The 11,496-nt window shown below is 35.8% G+C and overlaps 1 pseudogene; it reads left to right on the forward strand.

Annotated features, from left to right (window-relative positions):
• Nucleotides 1–10,093: 10,093 nt before the first annotated feature.
• On the forward strand, nucleotides 10,094–11,036 carry LOC101595210 (annotated as a pseudogene).
• Nucleotides 11,037–11,496: the final 460 nt, after the last annotated feature.

The raw sequence follows: 11,496 nt of genomic DNA on the forward strand, positions 1-11,496 counted from the left end.
TTAATTTTTTTTAATTTTTATTTATTTGAGAAAGAAAGAGGAAGAGAGATAGAGAGAGAGATTGGGCACACCAGGGCCTCCAGCCACTGAAAATGAATTCCAGATGCATGTGCCACCTTGTGCCTCTGGCTTATGTGGGACCTGGTGAATCGAGCCTGAGTCCTTAGGCTTTGCAGGCAAGCACCTTGACCATAAGCCACCTCCCCAGCCCCAGTCTCCAATTTTATCTTCAGTGACACATTACTATATGTTTAATTGTAAAGGTAATTGACTACCCAGTTCCAGAATAAGTTATTCAATACTCATCATTTATTATGTGTAAATCCTGTTGTAGTGCCTGTGAGATAGGTAAAATATTTGAAAGAGAGAATCAGAATCTACAGATCAGTCCATCGGGCTGGGTAGGGGGCTCTGTGCGGAAGTGTGCTTGCAGGAAGCACAAGGGCCTGAAAAGTCCTGAGACTTCATGAGTTCGGTTCTTCAGCCCCAGTGTAATAGCTGGGAATAGCAATGCACATCTGTAACCCCAGTCTTGTGTAGAGTACAAACCAGAGAATCTCTGGGGCTCATCCAGAGATAGACTCTGTCTCAAGGAAACACACGGATGAGAAATAAAAGAAGGGCACCTGACATTCTCCTCTGGCCTCTGCATGCATAGGAGTGCATCTGCACACACACGTGCACACACTACACACGTACCACCATCACACATGCCACACATGCCAAAAGCAAGAACAGAAGCACACAAGTAAGTTGATGAAACATGACAAATGTCACAATGTAGAAACTCTGGCATAATAACAGCTAGTATTTTTAGTGTTATTATATCCATAATATTACTCTAAGCAATCGTAATACGCTCACACACATTGGCAGAAGTAATCAAGTGTATGAAGTCTAGGGCATTTCTTCAAGGATATAATTGTTCACCACTATAGAGGCTATCACTACAAGGACTGTACTTCAGACTCTGGCCATATGCTCTCAGGTATTTTGCCATCTTGCCTACATTTAGGAAACAGATCTTGGAAAATTTTATTTTAGGGCTGGAAAGGTGGCTCAGCAGCTAAGACATTTGCTCACAAAACCTGACAACCCAGGTTCAATTTCCTAGTCTTGCGTAAAACCAGATGCACAAAGTGGCGCATGCATCTGGAGTTTGTTTGTGGCTGTCAGATGCCCTGGTGTGCCCAAATTCTCTCCCTCCCTCTCTCCTTGAAAATAAATAAAAATTTTAAAGCATTTAAAAAAGTAATTTGATTCAAGATTACAGATTGCTTGATTGGGTTTATCCAGAAGTACATATCTAGAAAAATCCAAAATAATATTTAATTAAGCTATTTTTTTATTCTTAATTATATTGTTGACCTTCATTAGAATGAGTGTACATATTTAATTAGGGATTATATTATGTTAGATTATTGATATTTATATAAGTTATTAATAATATAGACAATAAGAAAACATTTACCACTGTATACTTTGGCAAACAAGGATTTGAATTTTAGATATCATTTGACTTTCTAGATCAGCACATCTTCATTTTATTTTCCAAATTTTTTTCAAAAATGTTCTGTACACTTATTAATGTTAATTTTCAAAGAAAAGCCATAAGATTCATTACACTATACATGCCCCTTCCCTTTTCCATATCTGTCTCTTTTCTCTTGAGTTTTCTATCTTAATTTATGCACAACAATTATAATCTTTAAAATTTCAAGTAAAAATTTTAGGGTGAAGATAGAAACTTTATTCCACATATTTAAATTCTCTTCTCCATTACATCCAATAAATCAACCAAAAGTAAAGTAATATAAATTTTTTAGAGGCATCAAACCCAAAAAAGATAATTCCCATTTTAATTAGTATAATTTTTATCATATCACTATGTGAACCATAAGCATACAGAACATAAAACAACCCTTCTAGACATATAGCCTATCAATATTTCTATAAATATTAAAAACCTGGGCTGGATAGATGGCTTAGCAGTTAACATGCTTGTCTATAAACATTAACAACCTGGGTTTGATTCCCCAATGCCTACGTAAAGCCAGATGCACAAAGTGGTGCATGTATCTGGAGTTCATTTGCATTGGCAAGAGACCCTGGATCACTTACTCTCTCTTTTTCCTTGCAAAGGAATAAATAATTTTTTAAAAAAGATGTAATTTCTTAAAATAAAACCATGAAAGTTCTCACAAATAGGAAAGGATGGTGTTAATACAAAATATAAGTGATTCCGTAAAGCCAATGTCCAAGTGCTGAAATAGAAGTCAATAGAGGGTAGAGACAGATCTACTTTGGAAACAATTGGAAGTGTCCTTTGCAGATGAGGGGCCTGAAAGATTGTAAGAGATGCAAGGTGAGAAAGAGTATGCTAAGGCCTTACCCCCCCCCCCCACACACACATAGACTAACTGGTATATTAATGACCCCACAGTGAGTACCCATAACCCCACTGAACAGAGATGGGGAAGAGGGACATAAGAGTGTAACCTGATGGGAATATAATCAACATGCAATATAAATAAATAAATGTATGTTGGAAATTCCATGCTAGGAAGGGTCGTCATTTAATGTGTATTTAGAATACACCTGGCCTGGAAGTAGCTGGCTTAGAGAGCTGCCCACTGGCTTTCATTTGCTTTGAGACAACTAAGTAAAGCTGGGATATTCTAGCTTTAAAATTCCTAGTTTAGGACCCCACATCAACAGGAAAAGAGCAGATTAATAATCACCCATAAGATACTATCATTGTATTTGCCATAAGAATTAGAAATTTTTTAACATTGTTTTTTATTATTTATAAACTTTACTGTATGAACATATTGATATCATACATTGGTCATATTCCCATCATTATACTGTCATAGCCCCCTCTCCTCCCTCCATTCCACTGAGTGCCCTCCTTGGTAGGGTTACTGGTATTCATTGTGGGGTTATAAATGCACCAGTAATTCTCAGGGAAGAAGGCAAGTGCCTCAGGATATCCTGTGGCTCTTAGAGTCAAGAATTAGAACTGGGAGGATACCACAGGTTTAAAGAGCTATTAACAAAAACACCTGGTCGTAGGGGCTCTTTGATAAATTTCAGTCCTACATATTTTTAAATGGTTTCTACTATTTTAAAACTGGATTGTATTAATTACATTGGAAGAACCCAAAATCAGATAAGCAAATAAAAATTATACTGAAAACACAACAACAACAAAAAGCCCTTGTCTGTTACCAATAGTTGAACTTAATGGATTTGGGGTAGCTTCCTTAGAAAATATATATTGCTTTTCATGGGAAACCAGAATTTAACACTTAAGTGTATTCCTAAATTTGTGGCATCATGCTTAGCAATGGAGAATGGATCATAGGTTCAGGAGTATCCTGAAGGAGAACATACAGTACAAGTTTCACTCTAGTGAAAACTCCAAAATCTGTATGCACAAGTAGATGGAAAGAGAGGATGAATGTGAGAGAGGAAGGGAGGGAAGGAAGAAGAGAAAGAGACAGAGGAAGAGTGATAAAACTTTGGAGTTTGCATGCTGATGCTTCAGGATGATAAGACTATCTAATAGAGGTTAATGAAGTTTTTAAAATAAGGACATTTTGTTAATAAAGATAGAGGTCAATGTTATTTTGTAAAGAAGGACATTTTGTCAATAATAATAAGTACTTAGTTATGCAAAAAGAGAACCAAAACTAAATATGGGGTTTTAAATTGAAATATACAATGACAGCTAGAGACATGGATTAGTGGTTCAGGTGCTTGTCTGCAAAGCCAAAGAACTCAGGTTCGAATCCCCAGGACCCACATGGTGCCAGATGTACACTATGGTATATATGTTTGGAGTTCATTTGCAGGGACTAGAGGCCCTGGTATGCCTATTCTCTTTCTCTCTCTCTCTTTCAAATAAATAATAATAATAAAATATTAACAAAAAATAATTATATAATGAAATGATAAAGTTTTATGAAATGGAATATTTCAATTTGTGGTTGCAATATTGTAATAAAGAAAAATCTAATTATACAACATAAAAGTGCAATGGAAGAAAAAAATAAGCAAAACTCAGTTCTAAAAAATCTCCATTAAGGGATGGCTTAGCAGTTAAGGTACTTGCCTGCAAAGTCTAAGGACTCTGGCGTGCCTATTCTCTCTGTGTCTGTCTCTCTCTCCCTCTCTCAAATAAACAAACAAATTAATTTTTTTTAATTTAGAAAGCACTTAAACTGATAAGCCATCTCTATAAATAATATTTTAAAAAATCCTATTGGGGTTGGAGGGATGGCTTAGTGGTTAAGGCACTTGCTTGCAAAGCCAAGGAACTCAGGTTTGAGTGCCCAGGACCCATGTAAGCCAGATGCACAAAGTAGTGCCTACTTCTGGAGTTTGTTTGCAGTGGCTGAAGGCCCTGATGCACCCATTCTGTTTCTCTATCTTACTTTATCTCTCTCAAAATAAATAAATAAATAAATAAATAAATAAATAAATAAATAAGAAAAAAAATCTCCATTAAGAGTTGAAAATTTAAAAATAAAAGAGTTGAAAATTTTGACTAGAAAAAATAGAGTTCTGAAAGAAAATCCAATTATTCTTTAAAGATTTACAGCATAGAAACTAAATCTTAAGAAAATGCTATCTTAATGGTTGTTGGTATAAGAGAAACATCAATATTGTAGGTCTTCAATGGAAAGAATCCATAATATGGAAACATATGGTAGAAACTATATAATAAGAGCTTCATAAACATACAATGTTATTACTAGGAATCATGAAAGACTCATTTCCTGTACTAAGATTATGCAGAAATGTGCCAATCTCAACAAATGTTAAAGCCCATGTTATAATCATCTAAATCTATAACTAAGATGTGCCCGAAGAAAATGTCTACTATCAGGAGTACAATATACTTTCTCATGTCAGTTCTTTGTTCAATTTTTTATCAATAATATCTAATATTAATGACATACCATATAAACAAGAAAACAAGACCACAGGCTTAAAACTTAAAGGGGGAAACAAAAAATAGAAACTAACTTGTAAGAGATCAACATATTAGAAGTATTAGACATGGACTTTAATTTGGGGTTATTATGCTCAGAAAAAAAGAAGAAAAAAAATGATAATGAATTAGAAAATTTGAATCTAAAAAGGAACCAAGTAAAATTTCCAGAAATGAAAATTGCAATAATTAACATTAAAAAGTGAACAGATATTGTTAGTGCCATATCAGATATAAGCCAAAAAAATTACTAACTTTTAAAACTGTGTATTGGGGAAAAATTCAGAATAGAGTTTAGAGAATAGCACAACATAAAGCACATGGAACACATGAAGCATCTCAAACTCATTGGTAAGAACAAGGACAGAAAGAAGAGATTCAAAGAAAATCAGTAAATGAAACAATAGGAAAATGATTTTCCCAAACTGGCTTAAAGTACAGATGTAAGAAGTCTTAAGATGTTCACATAGAAACAGTATGTTAGCAATGATGTGAAGATGGACAAAATTGTGCAACCATATGAAGAGAGAGTTATTTTAGCATACAGAGTTTTCATAGGCTACTTTAAAAAAAAAAAAATTCTAAGCAGAAATACTTAGATCCAGGAAAGAGAAATCATTAAAAGACTGGAAGCATACTCAGTAGTGAACAATTTGAATAGTATGGGCAAGGCCCTGAGTTCCACTCTCAGTATAAAAATATAAACAAAAATTATGGAAAGCAATACCCACAATTCCCAGCATAAACTAGAGTCCAAGCGATCCCTATTACAATGCTCACATTTTCCATAGAACTGGAAAAAAAATCCCGAAAATTTGTATGGATGCACAAAGGACACTGGATAAGCAAATCAATTCAAGAACAATCTTAATAACCATTTTAAGACCTACAATAGTATGGTCCTGGCATAAAAATTAACATATATACCAAAGTTAAAGAGTAGAAGTTGTAAAATAAACCTATGACTCTATGGTCAAATGATTCTCATGTGTAAAACAAAATGAGTAGAAAATGAAAATATGCAAACAATAGAACAAAGATCAACCTTTTTTTTTTTCATTTGTCCTGGAGCTAACTTACTCTCCATTGGAGAATCTGCTTCTCTTTTTCAGATAGATGCAGATCCTAAGGAGAGAGCCACCCCATCATACCTCAAAAGGGCCCCGGCTGAAACTAAGGAAAATTGGCAGAACAAGCAAGGGTGATGTTTTCCTGATGAACCGGATACCAGCACAAGGGGGAAGGAGACCAACACAGAGAAAAATCAACTCCTACCAAACCAGAGAGCCAGAGCCTCAGAGGCCCCCAATACCTCATCACTGAAGCAGACCAAAAATGAACCCAACATGGCTCAGGGAAATTTTGCAGAAGAGGGGGCGGAAAGAATGTCAGAGCCACATATTGGGTCAGGATATGCAGAGACATTTATCATACCAATAACTGTGGGCTAACTCCACAATGCATGACCCATATAGCTCAACAAGGAGGGGCCAATGGGGAGGGGGTAGGTCACGGATGAGCCTAATAATGGTACCAAACTGCCTGCATTTGCTGAATAGAATACTAATGAAATACTAATAATATATATATATGATATATAATATATATTATATATATATATATATATATATATATATATATATATATATAAATATGAGTTTAGCCTGGCATAGTGGCGCACTCCTTTAATCCCAGCACTTGGGAGGCAGAGGTAGGAGGATCGCCTTGAGTTCAAGGCTACCCTGAGACTACATAGTAAATGCCAGGTTAGCCTGAGCTACAGTGAGACCCAACCTCGAAAAAAAAAAAAAAAAAAGAGTTTAGTGGCGCAATAGGAAAAATTTGGATAGAGTTCTGTTTACCTTGTTGAAAAATAATACCCTGAGACTACATAGTAAATGCCAGGTTAGCCTGAGCTACAGTGAGACCCAACCTCTAAAAAAAAAAAAAAAAAAAAAAAGAGTTTAGTGGCGCAATAGGAAAAATTTGGATAGAGTTCTGTTTACCTTGTTGAAATATAAAATTTGGCATTTCCTGTTATCTTCCTTCAAACTGCTATGATTTGCAAACTTCGAAAATTTTTATGCAAATAATCTTATGTTTTATACGTTATTTAATTCACAATGCATATCAGAAAATTAAATTCAAAATTGTCTGTTTTTTTTTTCTTTTTTTAAAAAGAAAAGGACCTACCATAGCTATTTTTGGCATGGTATTCTCCTGAAGACATTTTTATATGGAAAATGGTTGTTTTTATTTGGAGATAAGGAAGGGCATGTTCAATAGATCCCGTTAGTATTCCGTGAGATGCTGATTCCCTTTGATCTGAAGAGCTAATGAGCATAGAGTGTAAACTTTTGGCAATTGTCCCATGAGGGAAGAGACTACTGTGTTCCATCTATTACTGGGGGAATAGAACTTCAGCGAAGCTCACTGTCCCTTCAGAATTTCCCTGAGGGTGGATGTAAGAACCCTTCTAAAGATTCTGAAAGAACAGAATGCAGAAACCAAAACACAGAAGTCTGAATCTGTTTGGGAGAGGTGAGTTTAGGATCTGTGGGGTCAGGGAGACTGTGCATTCCTTGTACTTAGGATGAAACACCCATTAATTGAACACTGAAGATTCAATTACTTATGACTTGGGGAGATGTGAATTTTTAAGAGAGAAATAATGTTAATTATGTGAATTATGGCATGAGTTAATCTGAAGATTTGTTTCTGTAATTATTCAACTGATTGATTCATTCATTTAGCATTGGGCTGTTAAGCTGTCTTGCTGGCAGTTAGAAGTAGATTGAGGGTTTCCAGAGGGAGGAAAAAGTGGTGACTTAAATGTATTCATATAAATACAGAAATCTGAATTATAAAATAATTGTGGCTGTCACAGAGATTCCATTATATGTTCAAAGATTATTTAAAATGAGAAGAAAACATACTACTTAAGAAATGTGAACTTATATATTAGACTGGGGCTTATGAGAAAGATTTGTTTCTGGATCTCTCTACTCTAGAAATAATAACTTTCACAGTGTACTGAAGTTTATTCAAGTGGATGTTAATACATTCTCTTCATATTTGTCTTATTTTTAAGTTTTTAGTTATAGATTATACATATATATAGTTTTTCAAGGTGAGGTTTCACTCTAGCCCACGTGGATCTGGAATTCATTCTGTAGTCTTAGGGAGGCCTCAAACTCACAGTAATCCTCCTACCTCTGCCTCCCAAGTGCTGGGATTAAAGGCATGCATCCCCACACCCAGCTGTAATTATATTTTCAAGTCTTGTCCAAATGTACTCATTAAAAATAAACTATTTTCAAGCTAGAGAGATGGTTTAGCAGTTAAGGCACATGCCTGAGAAGCCCAAGGACCCAGGTTCCATTCTCCGAGTCCCACATAAGCCAGATGCACATGGTGGTGCATGCATCTGGGTTCGCTTGTAGTGGCTAGAGGCCCTGGCATGCCCATTCTCTCTCTCTCTCTCTCTCTCTCTCTCTCTCTCTCTCTCTCTCTTATAAATGAATAAATGAATGAATAAATAAATAAATAAATAAATAAAATCTTTAAAATAATTTAAATAATGAACGATTTTCAAATGTCCAATATCTATCAGGGATGAATGCTGCCCTAGTAGAACCCCCAGATCTAAGGAAGTAAAGCCAATAAACTGCAATGTGATATATGTAGTATGTCTATGGAAGAGGCTGTCTAGAGTAACAGATGGCTGGAGAAAAACAAAAGTGTGTAGTGAATGTGTTTGAAATATTTGAGTGTGGGCAGAGATAGCAGCAGCATCCAGAAGTTTACGATGACAGACAACAGCTGAGCTGAGACAAAAAGAAAGCTGGGCGTTTTTCAGGTGTGTAAAAGTGAGAGAGTATTCTAACCAGAGAGCTAGTAGTCACAAAGGCATTACTTTATCTCTACTGGGCACCCCCAAGTCCAAGAGTGTATTATGGTGAACTCTAAGAACTGCCATCATAAAGTATGAAAGAGTTTAGATGGAGAATATTAGATGCATGTGTCTGAAGCTTCAGTTAGAGGTTTAGAAAAATGGAGAACTATGGGATATTCACCAAGAGACAGTATGGATGGATATGATTTTAGAGATCGAGAACTTGTAGCATGTGTACATCTGAATCAATAAAGATGTTGAATCTCCAATAAGATCACAAAACAATTACACAACATGGTAAAATATATTGAATGCTTCCTGAGAAGATAAGAAACACAGAAAGGATGGTTTCATTGAGAATTAAAAAGAAAGTTTTTACGGAATTAGTTGTGTCTGATTTAAAAGTATAATCACACATAAAGACAGAAGGTTTTGTTGTTTAGTAATCATGTCAGTGATATGTCAGGAAGAATGGTTTCTGTATAGTAGCAAATAAAGGAGCTACATTGCAAATGATTGAGGAATACACAAGATATAAAGAGGACATAGTAAGTATAATGCTTTCTGGAAGCTGCTCTGTAAAAGGAAATAAATAAATAGCTTAGGCATCAGTAATAGGTCATTTTATATATTAATTCATTTGATCAGCACTGCTTAGCACAAGTGTTTTTCAAGTATAGAGGAAGATATGAAGACTCAGAGAACTTATGTATCTTCCCCATTATACAATTAGCAGTGAATGCAATGAGAACTCAAGATCAGTAGGTGTGCTTTGAACATCCACTATTTACCATTATGATATACTCAAAAGCAAAATCAGAGATAAAGACAAGTGATTACTCATTTTGTATCTTGGAAAAGTCAAACCATCAAAAATAATCTAACTAGAGAATGAGGAGATAGCTTAGAGGTAAGGTGATTGCCTGCAAAACCAAAGGTTTGATTCCCTAGGACCCACATAAGCCAGATGCACAAATGGCACATGTGTCTGGAGTTTGTTGGCAGTAGCTGGAGATCCTGACACACCTATTCTCTCACTTTCTCCCTCTCTCTTTCTCTCTACCTCTTTCTCTAAAATAAATAAATAAAAATGAAATATTTAAAAATAATATAAATTAACATTTATACTTATATTGAGTTGATTTATTTCTACATTAGTTGAATATACTCACTCATTGACAAGCCACTTGACTGGAGACATGGAGAGTGTCAATGTATCATCTATTTTTAACTTCACTGGGTTCCCCTAGCTCCACAATGGTGGTATCCTGTTCTTTTCTCTTTTATATTTCAACTACATCTTTATCTTGATTGGAAATGTGATGATCTTTTTTGCTGTAAGATTGGACACCCATCTTCACAATCCCATGTATAATTTCCTAAGTGTCTTCTTACTTCTCCAGATACAGTATACCACAGCTATCATCCCTAAGATCACCAATCTGATCAGTGAGCAAAAGACAATTTCTTTTGTTGGCTGCCAGCTGCAGGTGTACCTCTTCCATTCTCTTGGCAACAGTGAGGGGAACTTGCTCACCATCATGGCTAGTCACAGATATATGGCCACCTGTAGCCCACTCTGCTACCCTGACATCATGACACCCAGACTATATACTCAGTTCCCCACTGGTTCTTGTATTGGCTTCCTCATTCTTCTACCTGAGATTGTGTGGATTTCTCTCCTACCTTTCTGTGGCTCCAACCAGATCTATCAGATCTTCCTGATTTCACACTTGTATTGAGTTTAGCCCATTCAGATGCCTCTTTAATCCTTGTGCAAGATGTGATCCATGCTCTTACTATTCTAGTAATGAGTCTGATTATTTCTCTTCTTATATAAGAATTACCATTGTTATCCTGGGAACGCCCTCAACAGAGTGCCATCAAAAGGCTTTCTCTATCTGCATTTCCCTCATTGCTGTAGTCTTGCTGTTTTTTGGAAGTGTGGACCTCATGTATCTCAGTTTCTCTGTCGCATATTCCACATAGTCACCATTCTGGGATACCACTATTGCTCTGACATTCTCAGTGCTTGCTCCCCTTTTCAATCCTATTATATATGGCCTGAGAAATAAGGATATGAAACATGGAATTAACAAAGCCTTCTACTCCCAAAAGGTCTTTAATGTATCTGGTAAATAATCAAAGTTAAAGTTTCCTCTAGCCTAGTGTCTTTGCTCCCTAAAATGCTGATCCAGAAGAAGGACTTCAATTAAAAGGTTATGGAAAGACTTCTTTGTCCAATGAATGACAAACAAACACATAAAGAATGTCCTCTGAGGGTTGGAGAGATGGCTCAGTGGTTAAGCCTGAAAAACCTAAGGAACCAGGTTCTATTCCCCAGTACCCATGTCAACCAGTTACACAAGGTGGCGAATTCATCTGGTGTTTGTTTGCAGTAGCTGGAGATCCTGGCATGTCCATTCTCTCTCTCTTTCCCTCTCTCTTTCTCAAATAAATAAATTAAGATATCTAAAAATTTTAAAAAGAAATAAAGGTCCTCTGAGGATTTTCAAAGATTATAAAAGTAATGATTCTGTGTCTTCATTCTCCAGCCAGTCAAATGGTTTCTGTATTTGTGTTAATTTATTCTGTAACTCTA

The sequence above is a fragment of the Jaculus jaculus genome, chromosome 1 (assembly GCF_020740685.1).
Source record: "Jaculus jaculus isolate mJacJac1 chromosome 1, mJacJac1.mat.Y.cur, whole genome shotgun sequence".
Taxonomy (NCBI): Eukaryota; Metazoa; Chordata; class Mammalia; order Rodentia; family Dipodidae; genus Jaculus; species Jaculus jaculus.